This window comes from Heloderma suspectum, chromosome 2 (genome assembly GCF_057233095.1).
Source record: "Heloderma suspectum isolate Gila_16-S chromosome 2, 16-S_ref, whole genome shotgun sequence".
NCBI lineage: Eukaryota > Metazoa > Chordata > Lepidosauria > Squamata > Helodermatidae > Heloderma > Heloderma suspectum.
Window position 1 is genome coordinate 320,871,475 of NC_139459.1, and position 13,794 is coordinate 320,885,268.

The window sequence follows — 13,794 nt, forward strand, 5'->3', positions numbered from 1 at the left end:
CTATCAGGATACATGCCTAGAGATATGAAGGCTCTGGAGAAAAAATTCAGAAAAAAAATTCAGAAATGTGTATTTTTCCATTTCTGTTATGACTGTTTTGGTGTCCCTCCCCCCAGTTGAACAGCTTCTGACTATGAAATATTTTCTTTTTGAATGATGAATAAAATATTTAAAACAAGGTGTTTATATATTGCTACCCAGCCTTACCCCCTGCCCCGCCAAATAATTTCTAAAACCTATTTAATACAACTTTAATAGAAAGATAAGAAATGTAAAATTTCTGGAAATAATAAAGCTGTGGGGATAATTTTTTTAATCTTCTCTATGAGATTCCCAGCATAGTTATTTCTTCCATTCCTTATTAAAATTATTGATCTAATGTATATTTTATTGATGGACATTTGGGGATGCTCCAAATCATGCTCAATTTCCCAACATGTGAGTAGAGTCAACATATCATAATATGGAAGAAAATGCACATTGTTGACAGTTTGGATTTTATTCTGCAGAGTCCTGTGTTTCTGGACTTGTTCTGATTAGTTCAATTCTAAAACTCATATGTGAAAGAAACACTGTAGGTTATCCAGCCACTGGCTTCCTGTCACTAGAGCCCATTATTCCGTGTCCTGCAATCTGGGATGATCGAGAAGAGATCCTGGCCTTCCTCTCTGTGACAACCTTTCAAGTACTTGAAGAGTGATATCATATCCCCTCTCAGTCTTCTCTTCTCAAGGCTAAACATGCCCAGTTCTTTCAGTCTCTCTTCATAGGGCTTTGTTTCCAGTCCCCTGATCATCTTCATTGCCCTCCTCTGAACCCTCTCCAGTTTGTCTGCATCCTTCTTAAAATGTGGTGCCCAGAACTGGACACAGTACTCCAGATGAGGCCTAACCAGTGCTGAGTAGAGGGGAACTAGTACTTCCCGGGATTTGGAAGCTATGCTTCTATTAATGCAGGCAAAAATAGCATTGGCCTTTTTTGCAGCCATATCACATTGTTGGCTCATATTCAGCTTGTGATCGACAACAAGATCCTTCTCTCTTGTAGTGTTGTTGAACCAAGTATCCCCCATCTTGTAACTGTGCATTTGGGTTTCTTTTTCCTAGGTACAGAACTTGGCATTTATCCCTATTAAATTTCATTCTGTTGTTTTCTGCCCAGCGCTCCAGTCTGTCGAGATCACTTTGAATTTTGATTCTGTCTTCCAAGGTATTAGCTATCCCACCCAATTTTGTGTCATCTGCAAATTTGATCAGCATCCCCTGCACCACCACCTCCTCCTCCTCCAAGTCATTAATAAAAATGTTGAAGAGCGCTCGGCCCAGGACTGAGCCCTGCGGTACTCCTCTCGTTACCTCTCCCCAGTTTGAGAAGATCCCATTGATAAGCACTCTTTCAGTCCAATTCTGTAGGCAACTGTGGAGCCACCTGATCATTGTTTCGTCTAGCTCACTTTAAGCTAGTTTGCTCATCAGGATATCATGGGGCACTTTGTCGAAAGCTTTGCTGAAGTCGAGGTATATTATGTCCACAGCATTCCCACAGTCCACAAGGGAGGTTACCTGATCAAAAAGTGAGATCAAATTCATCTGGCAGGATTTGTTCTTGACAAATCCATGTTGGCTTCAAGTAATCATTACATTGTTTTCAAGGTGCTTACCAACTGATTGCATTGTAGGGATGTTAGAGAATCTTGCCACAGATCCCAGGGGGGCTGAATTCCAGTGAATTTGGCCCCCTGGAATCCGTGGCAGAATGGAGCCCCCCACCCCTCCACCCTGCGAAAGCCCTGCAAAACGGAGCCTACTTGGCTGCGGCTGCATCTTCGGCTCTGGCGGTGGCGGCGGCGGCTCCGGCTACTGCCGGACTGGTGCGGACACAAATGCCATCCTGAGTAGGGGACACCATTTGCGTCCCTGCCTTAGTCGTGATAGGCTACGTAAATATTTACGTAGCCTATTACGGGCTACCATAGGGATGCAAATGGCGTCCCCTACTCAGGACGCCATTTGCATCCGCACCAGCCCGGCAGTGGCTGGAGGCCCCGCTGCAGGTTGGCCTGGCCAGCGGCTCTGCGGCCTGGCCGCGGAGCCAGCCAGGCAGGATTCCGGTGGGGGGAGGAACGGATCGCCTCCCCCCCATCAAGGATTCCGGGGGGCGGAACGGATCACCTCCTCCCACCTGCGGAACCCGGCGGAGCCAGGTAAGCGGGGTTTCGTACACCTCTATTGCATTACCATCTGCTCCAGAATTTTCCCAGGGATTGATGACTGGTCTGTAGTTCCCAGGTTCCTCCTTTTTACCCTTTTTAAAGGTAGGGACAACATTAGCCCTCTTCCAGTCATCTGGCACTTCACCCGTCCTCCGTGATTTCTCAAAGATTATAGACAGTGGTTCTGAGAGCTCTTCTGCCAGTTTCTTTATTACTCTAGGATGCAACTCATCTGGCCCTGGAGATTTGAACTCATTCAAAGTAATTAGGTGTTCCTTGACCATGATATGCCTATCAATCTCAAGCTGCAATCTTGCCCTTTCAGCCTGTATTTCGCCTTTGCCAGGGGGGTCATAGACTTTTTGTTGCTTTTAGCATCCCTCGCTAACCTCAGCTCGTTCTCAGCTTTAGCCTTCCTGATGCCATCCCTGCAATTCTGTGCTACCTGCCTGTACTCTTCCGTTGTTGCTTGTCCTTCCTTCCACTTCCTGTATGTGTGCTTTTTTGTTTTCAGGTCATCTCTAAGCTTTTTGTGAAGCCACCTTGGCTTCTTCTGTTATATTCCACCTTTTTTCTGGTTGCAATTGTTTGTAATTGTGCCTTGAACATTTTCTTTTTAAAAACTCCCACCCATCTTGGGCTCCTTTTCTTGTTAGAGTCGCTTGCCATGGGACCTTACTTATCATTGTTCTGAGATTATTAAAATTGGCTTTCCTAAAATCCAGGGTACACATTTGGCTACACTTGACTTTTGCTTCCTTTAGAACCAAGAACTCAAGTATAACATGCTCACTTTCCCCCAGAGTTCCTGTTAGGGATGGCGGAGAATTTCTCCACGAATCTTCGGGAGGCCGAGCGCCGAGGCATTCAGCCCTCCGAAAGTGTTGGGGAAATTCTCCGCCAGCCCCCCGCCCCCCCCCCCGGGATGGGACTTACCTTCAGCGAATGTCTCTCTCGGCGGCGGGTCCCGGCGGCGGTTCGGCAGCGTTTCGGCGGGGGCGGGGGCAGCAGCCGGTCTCCCGACCGGCTGCCACCGCCGCCATTAAAAAATAAAAAAGTAAAAAAAACCACACACACACACTCCCGTGATAGGCTACGTGATGATTTACGTAGCCTATCACGGCTAAATTTCCAAAGTCAGCCGTGATAGGCTACGTAAATCATCACGTAGCCTATCACGGGTGACTTTGGAAAAAAACGCGTACGCAAATGGCGGCGGCCCATGGGCGCTGCCATTTGCGTTCCTTATTTTGGCACGTCTAGTCTACGTAAAGATTTACGTAGACTACGGCAAAAATAAGGGCAATGCAAATAGCAGAGTGAACTGAAATGGACTGGAATGGGCCACTTCACATCAAATGACCACCAGATCTACTACTGTGGACAAGAGGACCACAGAAGAAATGGAGTAGCCTTCATAATTAATAATAAAGTGGCTAAAGCAGTGCTTGGATACAATCCAAAAAATGATAGAATGATCTCAATTCGAATTCAGGGTAAGCCATTTAACATCACAGTGATCCAAATATATGCCCCAACCACAGATGCTGAAGAAACAGAAGTAGATCAGTTCTATGACGATCTGCAGCACCTACTGGATAATACACCAGAAAGAGATGTTATTTTCATTACAGGAGACTGGAATGCTAAGGTGGGTAGTCAAAATGACACCTGGAATTATAGGCAAGCATGGTCTGGGAGAACAAAATGAAGCAGGACATAGGCTGATAGAATTTTGCCAAGACAACTCACTGTGCATAACAAACACTCTCTTCCAACAACCTAAGAGATAGGGATGTACAAATCCCTTACCTGGCTCCGCACTGGGGCATTCGTGGGGGGGGGAGGCGCTCCATCCCTCCCCCCAGAATCCTCCCCGGCCAGCTCCGCTCTGCGGCGGATCCGCAGACATCCTCCCTGAATCCCAAAATAGCTTCCGCCCTTCCAGGGGGACAGTGGATATGATCTTCACTGCACAACAGCGCCAAGAAAAATGCAGGGAGCAAAACCAACCCCTGTACATGGCGTTTATTGATCTGACTAAGGCCTTCGACACTGTAAATCATACTGCTCTCTGGACCATCCTTCTGAAAACCGGATGCCCTAATAAATTTGTGAACATCTTGCAGCTCCTCTATGATGGCAACAATCTTGGATAACAATGGTTCTCAAAGTGATCCATTCAAAGTGGGATCAGGCGTTAAACAGGGATGCGTCATTGCTCCAACTTTATTCTCTCTCTTTATTGCTATGATTCTATACCTTGTTGAAGGGAAACTTCCGACTGGTGTAGAAATCATATATCGAACAGATGGAAAACTTTTTAAACTCAGTAGGCTGAAATTAAAAAGTAAGATAATTACATCCTCTGTCATAGAACTTCAATATGCTGATGATAACGTAATCTGCGCACATTCAGAGGAAAATCTCCAAACTATCCTAAACATCTTCGCAGAAGAATAAGAAAAGCTCGGCCTCTCGCGTAACATCAAAAAAACCAAAGTGCTTTACCAGCAAGCACAAACCAATCCCTCTGTAGCACCATCAATCCAGTTTAACGGTGTGATGCTGGAAAATGTCAATCACTTTTCTTATCTTGGCAGCCATCTCTCCACAAAAGCCGACATGGACGCTGAAATTCAGCATCGCCTGAGCTCTGCGACTGTAGCATTCTCCCGAATGAAGCGTAGAGTGTTCGAGGATCGGGACATTCGCAGGGAGACCAAAACACTTGTTTACAAAGCCATTGTACTACCAACCTTACTGTACGCCTGTGAAACATGGACCATCTATAAATGCCACTCCCAACTTCTTGAAAAATTCCACCAACGCTGCCTCTGAAAAGTTCTGCAAATTACTTGGGAAGACAGATGGACTAATGTGAAGAAGACCATCAGCATTGAAACAATGATTCTCCAACATCAACTTCGCTGGATCGGCCATGTTGTTCGAATGCCTGATTATCATCTTCCAAAGCAGTTACTCTATTCCCAACTTATGAATGGAAAACGGAATATTGGTGGACAGCAAAAGAGATTAAAGGATGTTCTTAGGGTTGGCGGAGAATTTCTCCACAAATCTTCAGGAGGCCGAGTGCCGACGCATTCGGCCCCCCGAAAGTGTTGGGGAAATTCTCCGCCGGCCCTCCACACCCCCCGGGATGGGACTTACCTTCGGCGAATGTCCCCCTTGGCGGCGGGTCCCGGCGGTGGTTCGGCAGGGGCGGGGGCGGCAGCCAGTCTCCCGACCTGCTGCCGCCGCCACCATTGCAAAAAAAAGTAAAGTAAAAAAAAACACCCGTGATAGGCTACGTAACGATTTACGTAGCCTATCACGGCTAGATTTCCAAAGTCAGCTGTGATAGGCTACGTAAATCGTCACGTAGCCTATCACAGCTGACTTTGGGGGGAAAAAAGCGCATACACAAATGGCGGCACCCCATGGGCGCCGCCATTTGCGTTCCTTATTTTGGCACGTCTAGTCTATGTAAAGATTTACGTAGACTATGGCGAAAATAAGGGCATGCTATTTGCGTTGCCCTTATTTTTGCCGTAGTCTGCGTAAATCTTTATATAGACTAGACGTGCCAAAATAAGGAACGCAAATGGCGGTTCCCATGGGAGCCGCCATTTGCATACGCGCTTTTTTTTTTTTCAAAGTCACCCATGATAGGCTACGTGACGATTTACATAGACTATCACGGCTGACTTTGGAAATCCAGCCGTGATAGGCTACGTAAATCGTTACATAGCCTATCACGGGTGTGTGTGTGTGTTTTACTTTTTTTTCGCAGCCGGGTAGACAGGGCGCTCCTACCCGGCCTGAATTTCGCCGGCGAGGGATGGGGCACCTCCCCCCCAGCCTGAATTTCGGCCGGGCGAGGAGGGGTGCCTCCCCCCCCTCGCCTGAACTTCGGGGGGAGAAGCGAAGCACCTTCCCCCCACCGCGAAGTAAGCTGCGGGACGAGGTAAGTCCCTTTCATCCATCCCTAGATGTTCTTAAAGCTAATCTAAAAAAATGTAACATAAGGATTGAGAACTGGGAAGCTCTAACTCATGAGTGTTCCAACTGGAGGTCAGCCTATATTAAAGGCGCTATGGACTTTGAAGAAGCACGAGTACAGAGCGAAAGGGAGAAACTAGCTCAGCAGAAGGCACGTCAAGCAAACCCTCACTGTGACTGCTTTCCACCTGGAAACCTATGTCCTTAGTGTGGGAGGCTATGTAGATCCAGTATCGGCCTTTACAGCCACCTGCAGACCCGCCAGCCAGGGCCATCCGCAGCCAGAGTTCTGGCCGTGGCCGGGCTGCTGAGGATGCAAATGGCGGCTGCCGTAGCGGCTGCCATTTGCATCCTGCCAGGCTGCCATGATAGGCTACATAAGTATTTACGTAGCATTTCACGGCAAAGAGCAGGAACGCAAACGGCAGCCACTATGCCGTTTGTGCCGCTGCTCTTTTCGTGATAGGCTACGTAAGTATTTATGTAAGTATTTATGCTCGCTCTGCTCGCTCACTCTCTGGGAGCTTGCTTGCTTCTATAGTCCCTAGACCAGTTGTAGCAGCTTCCTCTGTTCTGCTGTGCTCTGTTGTTCCTCTGCTGTGCTCAGCTGGTAGATGGGAAACAGACTGAAACTTCCTGCCCATACAGCTGCTGGGAGCACTCAGGCCATGCCCCTTCAATTCAATTGGAACTCTCAGGAGCACCTGGTGAGCTCACAGCCACTCAGAAGAAAAAGAACAGCCCCCTGGGCTTCCTCCAGCCCACTTACCTCTTTGCCTTTGTCTCCTTTGTCTCTTCTTCCACTGCAACTCCCCTGGCCAACTCTTGTTTGCTCTCCCAGTTCTCTCGCTCTGATCGCCTGCTCTCTGGGAGCTTGCCTGCTTCTATAGTCCCTAGACCAGCTGGAGCAGCTTCCTCTGCTCTGCTGTGCCCAGCTGGGAGGAGGGAAACATAACATAATAATATATTGATGGTTTGAAGGTTCTTACGTTAAACATGTTTGCTTATGTTTCTAATAGGCAAGAGAGTCTTTCCCAGCTAAATAAAATTACAATAACTTTTCCTTTGGATCAGGTTTCCCTAAACGTCCCTACAAACAGGAACAGATGTTGTACACCAGCCTTCCACTGCCTCCAGCTCTTCCTGCTTCTTCTGTGTCAACTCTTTCAGGCACTTATTTGCCTAAGTTCCCTCTGGTCAGACATAAAATAGAACCCTAACATCCTATAACTAGGAATGTATGAGAAATGCATTTCAGTTCATTTTTTTTATTAGGGTGCCCCTAGTTCACACCTTCCAGGCCAAACAGAGATTTTGATGCAATCTGCAGTCAAAGCCCATACATTTCCAGGTATGCAGTGCCATTCATGGAATGCTGTTCAACATGCGTTCGTCTGAAAAAATGCACATAAATACGCCTCATGCAAAGAGAGAAAAACAAAGCTCGCAACGCGATGCATATTCAAGTGAGAATGAGTGCTGAGATGGAATTCAGAGGACATCATCAAGCTGGATTTGCCCATCCTTATGTACAACTTGGTTTGCTCATAAAAATTGTCATGTTTAGTATAATGCATTTAAAAGTATAGTTTATTCAGACAATAACTTCAAATGTACTTCTGAAGTTTATAATTTTAATGATAATTTTATGAGCAAACCAAGTTATACATAATATATATCCAATGCTGGACAGCCATTTGTCAGGGATGCTCTGACTTGGATTCCTGCATTGAGCAGGGGGTTGGACTCGATGGCCCTGTAGGCCCCTTCCAACCCTACTATTCTATGATTCTATGATATTTTATTTTCCTAAAGCAGCCTTCCCCAGCCTCCAGATGTTTTGAACTACAGCTCCCAGCATTTCTGACCATTGGCCATGCTGCCTACGTCTGATGGAGCTGAAGTCCAAAACATCTGGAGGGCACAAGGTTGGGAAAAGCTGTCCTAAAGCAACAAACCGACTTTGGATCTTAAAGAATGCTTTAAAAAAAAAAAGTATTGCATATTTTTCCATTTCTCCCAAAGTTTCAATTTTTTTCACAAAACACACACATACACAGAAAGTTGTTTCCCATGGCTTCCAAATTCCTAGATATTTTACACCTCTACTCATGCCTCAGTTCCCATGACTTTGGCTGACATAGATCCAGTCATGACGCATATATACAGTGTGTTTCATGTTCTTGGCAATGGTAGTATTGGTGGCCTACAAATGATACATACTAGGAGAGTAATAAGTTTTAGATACCTTTCTGTGTGTAGCTTCAGGAAAGTAAGGGCACACAGACAGCACCAATGCTGTCAAAATTTGAAGGAGATGTAAAATAGCTAATTGCCCCACTAGAACCCTGTCATACAGCTGTCGTACAAATTTGGTGTTTGTACTCTCTCCTAGCCCTGCACAGCTTCATGCATAAAGTGCTTACTGTAAAGCTTGTTGAAACAATGCTGAAATCATAATGCTTTTGATTACAGAATGTTGCAAAGCAGTCCAGAGCAATAGCTCATAAATATTAAGAGTGTTTTACAAAACAGAGTTAACTATACACACAAAAGGTTTTCTTCCCCCCCAAGCATTAATTATACATGTATACATTTATGTATAAATGCCATGCTTCATCTACATAACGATAACGTAGTAATATTTAATGGTTTATTTAATGGTTTGACATGTGATGGAAGAGAGAGAGTTAACCTTTATCTATTATGGAGTTCCCCCGTAATATTAAACAGTAGAAAAAAGAATGCCCAAAACTTTTACTGATCTATCAGTTTATATTTTCCTACTAGTGGGTTCTAGTGGAGCAGAAGCTGAGAAAGAGGAAAACATTATGAGCTAATAACATTGTATGATTAATAAATATTACTACTGAATCAAGCACACCGTTGACTGTGTTAGTGAAGGTTCAGATGTGCTCCAGGATTCCAGAAATCAGAAGGATTTTAGCAGACCTGTACATTACCAAATTAATCCTATCCATTAGGATTAATGCTTTAATCCAAATGCCCTGTGTAGGGATGTCAGAGAATTCCGCCACGGACTCCAGTGAGACTTGATTCTTCAGAATCCTGCCCCCTGGAATCCGTGGCAGAATGGCCTCCCCCACTCCACAGAATCCCCCTGGGACGGAACGTACCTGGTGGCAGCTCTGGAGGCTCCGGTGGTGGCGGATGCAGCGGCAGCTCCGGCAGGTCTCCTGGCTGCTGCTGGGCTGCTGTGGCCACAAATGGTGGCCGTCGTAGTGGCCGCCATTTGCGTCCTTGCAGTAAGCCATGATAGGCTACATAAATACTTATGTAGCCTATCACGGCAAAGAGCAGGGGTGCAAATGGCAGCCGCTACGCCATTTGCATCCTTGCAGTAAGCCATGATAGGCTACATAAGTATTTATGTAGCCTATCATGGCAAAAGGCACCCACCAAATGGCGTAGCGGCCACCATTTGCGTGGCTGCCTTTTGCCGTGATACTTAAATACTTTTGTAGCCTATCAGGGCTTACTGCAAGGACGCAAATGGCGGCAGCTACCACGGCCACCATTTGCGACCACAGAAGCCCGGCAGTGGCTGGAACTCTGGCTGTGGCCGGCCCTGGCCGGCGGCTCCACGGAGCTGCCGCAGAGTGGAGCCGGCGGGGAGGATTCAGGGGGGAGGAACGGAGTGCCTCCCCCCCACCGTGGATTGACCGGCTCGGAGCCAGGTAGGGATTTCGTAGGGATTAAAGAGGGAGGAAAAGGAACTGAAGAGGGGTTTTTAAGGTTTTGTTGTTGTTGTTTGCCTGACTTCTTTTTGGCACAAATTTATCCTTAAGTTTTGTACCAGTGGAATTTTAAAAAGAGACTGAAGGACATTAAGGACTATCCTTAGATTCATTTTTATTCTTTCCTATTGTAATACTCATGTTGCTTTATGTTAATATAATATTTGATGCTCTGGTTTTGTATAAAAACAGAGTTTAAATGAAGAGAAAGGACTCACACCTATAAATGAACTCTGGACAAGTACCCTGAACTAATGAAGGTCAATTCTGACAGGAAATGTGTCAGTCTCAAATTCAGGAGGATTATTTCCTTCTAAGTTTGGAGATAGGTTATTCAGGTGACTGATAAATCCCTATTCAGAATTGGCCTAGATCAACAACATCACTCTCCCCCATGTCTAGAGAACTGTGAGCACACAGGTGGGAACTTGGTGATGGGAACTTCAGTGACGATGAGGCACTTTGTGCAAAGGAAGCACTTAGAGCAAACAATGAAACTAGGAATTCTTCTCACCTTATACTCTCGTCTTGAAAATAAATTCGTATCGTAATTCAATAAGCCATAAGAGGCTTTTACAGTATTCAGTATGAATACTCAAAAATCCCAATTTGGAGGTTGAACTGGGGCGACAGATAATATGGAGTCCTGGGACAATAACCCACATATCCTAGAACAACCCAATGACTATGGGTGTGGGGTGACTATGCGATGAAAGGGTCTGTGCAAAACTAAAGGCTTCCTAGGACATGAATAGGACAAACAGTTATCTTTGTAGGGTTACTGCTCCATGTGCTAGTCAGTGTGTTTGGCAGTAGTGTAGTGGCAAATTCAGAAGCGCAGGGTCCCTTTGTGACAGTCACAGCCACGCCCCCTCACAGCCATGCCCCCTCACAGCCACGCCCCCTTCTAAGATTGTACAACCTTGTAAGATATACAGCCTTCAACTGGTATCTAAAAACAGTGCAGCTGAGAGTAAGGCAGTGGTATTTCAATTGGATGTCTGAGAAAAAGTGCAGGGGTGTTAAAATCTTTTTCACCCACTCACTCACACACAAACATTTTAGGTTTTTAAAATATATGAGTCTATGGAAGCTTCACCCTCTCAATTCATCTCTCATAGACAGATCCCTTCTCATTTATTTTAAACATCCCCCTTGCATGCTCCCTTAGTGCCCCAACATTACCCATTAGCCTTCCCTAAGCTCCTTCATTATATCTCCCCCACCCGTCTGACAGAAATGTCCACACACCCAGCTGGATTGAACTACTCTCTCTCTCTCTCTCTCTCTCTCTCTCTCTCACACACACACACACACACACACACACACAGTGGTGTAGTGATAAATTTGGAAATGCAGGAGCTCATGGTGACAGTCTGCAAGGGCAGTCCAAAAATTTCAGGCAGCTGTGTCAATCCATATCAACAAACCAGTTCTAGGAGTTTTCATCTCAACCAGGAGCACGTCTTTGGTAAAGTGAATAGGTCTTAATTGCCCATTCCAGACCAAGTCATCCCAAATACTTTGCATTCCAACATGGAACAATATATTGTTGCTTGGAAAATTCATTTCCCCCACAGCTACGGTGAGGATCGCAGCTAAGCTCAGAGGGAACAGCAAATTCTGAGGGGGGTGGCAGATGACATCAGAGTCCCTGCTAATGAAAAAGTGCTGGGGCTGCGTCCCTGCGAGCCCTGCCTCCACTACACCACTGGTGCTTGGTTAGCACAACCAGATTGGTTATAAGATATCAGGTGTCTCTGTGGGCACATAAAGTGTTGGTGATTATCTTTATAGCCCTCAATGGCTTAAGTCCAGAATCAAGTCATTAGCATGTGTTACTATGACTCAGTTCAGATATTGCTTTCTGCAGTATTGATTCTCATTCCACTGCATTTCTGCTTTTACTTCTTTTACAATAATTTACAAATTATTGTTCCTGTCAGAAGGACTTCCCCAAATTGTAGGCTTTGTCTTTTTTCTGTAATTATTTTCTATTGTGAAATTTCAACAAAACAGAGGAAAAGGAAAAATGTAGTGACATAGGTTTGAATATATCAGTTTCAATGCATGCGTGTGTGTGTGTGTGTGTGTGAAAATATTGATTTCTAAGAATTATACATAAACTTCAACAAAAGCAGACCAAATATCCAAATAAATATTCATTTGCAGACAGCATCTATAACCACCCATTCAAATGTTGAAACCTTTGTAAGGTCTTCAACCCCTTGCATTATAAGAGGTGAGCATTAGCTTTCCTATGTAGCATCAATCTTTTAGCTGTCAAAAGGGTGCAGAGAATCCATTTGCACTGACCATGTGTTAACTTCCAGGAAGCAGGTAGATAGTTTAAAAGGACATGTACATCAGCAAATATTAAAGAATGTTCCAATACAAAGTTTGTTTGTATATTCATCTCCTCCCAAACAGAGGCAACTATTGGGCATCACCGAAACATATGGTTAAAAGAAGCATTCACTGTGTTACATCTCTAGCAATTAGCCAACTTAGACAAACCCTTACTAAAGGGTTTCAGTTTTTGTGAACCGCCCAGAGACCTTTGGCTATTGGGTGGTATAGAAATGAAGTGAAGTGAAATGAAATGAAATGAAATGAATGAATGAATAAATAAATAAATAAGACATTGTGGCATCCAGTTGACATGGAACAAGAGTTTTTGCTGAATAAGGCATAGATGCTTTGGATACAGATGCTAAAGGAGTGATCCATTGATTAGGCAAAATGGGACAATCCCATTCCCTATTTCATTCCTGCTTAAGACCCTGTATATCATATTTATTCACCAATATTGGTGAATACCAACAAACATGGATCATGGGTCAACATAACTGATTGCGGTGATCGGCCTCAATAAGTGATTCCAATAGTGAAGGAGACTCTGAAAAGCAGCAGGGCCAAACCTAGATTCTAACAAATCTTGTCATTGCAAGTATTGCTGTATCGGCCAAGTTGTATTTGGTATGCAAAGTCAGGAATGACAAAAACTCATCATCAGCACCCACTAGTTGATCCAATATAAAATCAACTTATCCTTCCAAGTCCACCACAAAAACATTTTCTTACTAATTTTTTAATCTGACTTTCCCCATAAAGTTAATTTAGCATGAGAAAATGGATCAAAATATAATTGATGTGACATTATATGCCACACATCTCTAACAGCCGTAACTGTGAAAGGAACCATGTCCATTTTAGTGTTCTGAGAACCTAATGCCATCCATTTAGAGAAAGGATCCAGACAAAAAGATTCTACAAACTGTCCTAGATAGAAAATCTTATCTAAGTGGAAAAGACCAACATTTAGTAGTGGTCAACAAATAGGCCCGATGGTATAAAACCATAGGGTTTGTGTTGACCAGTGCATTGTCCTTTCCCATTGAGCTACTGAACAAATAGTGCTGTGTCGTGTAGAGTTGCTGTTATAGCTTCCATTCTTGTTACAGGTATTGTCTGCATGTAGCCATTGTTTCTACAGTAGGACTTGAATCCTTCTCCTGGGAAGCCTCTGTTTTTTCATGCAGGCCTTCTACCTGCAGTACTGTGTGGTCTCTTTCTGCTGGCACCCTATTTATGTGTTGTAAGTGTATATTGTATGTACTGGATTGGATGATATCATGGGATAATTTGATCATCACTATGCATGGATTGGTGTCTTCTTTGCATGAGTAATGTGGGGGTGTCAGCAGTGCACAACATCACGATTACCAGGGATGTGGTGGCAATCTCTGTCAGTGTTGTTTTTGTTAGATTTTATTTCTGCAGCTAGTGTTGTGCTGTTGGCTGTGTTAATGGATGTGCATT

General features: G+C 44.6%; 1 protein-coding gene across 1 annotated transcript in view; it reads left to right on the top strand.

Annotated features, from left to right (window-relative positions):
• CNTN3 (contactin 3) overlaps positions 1-13,794 on the top strand; it is a 393,326-nt gene that overhangs the window by 301,237 nt on the left and 78,295 nt on the right. The window lies entirely within an intron of this gene.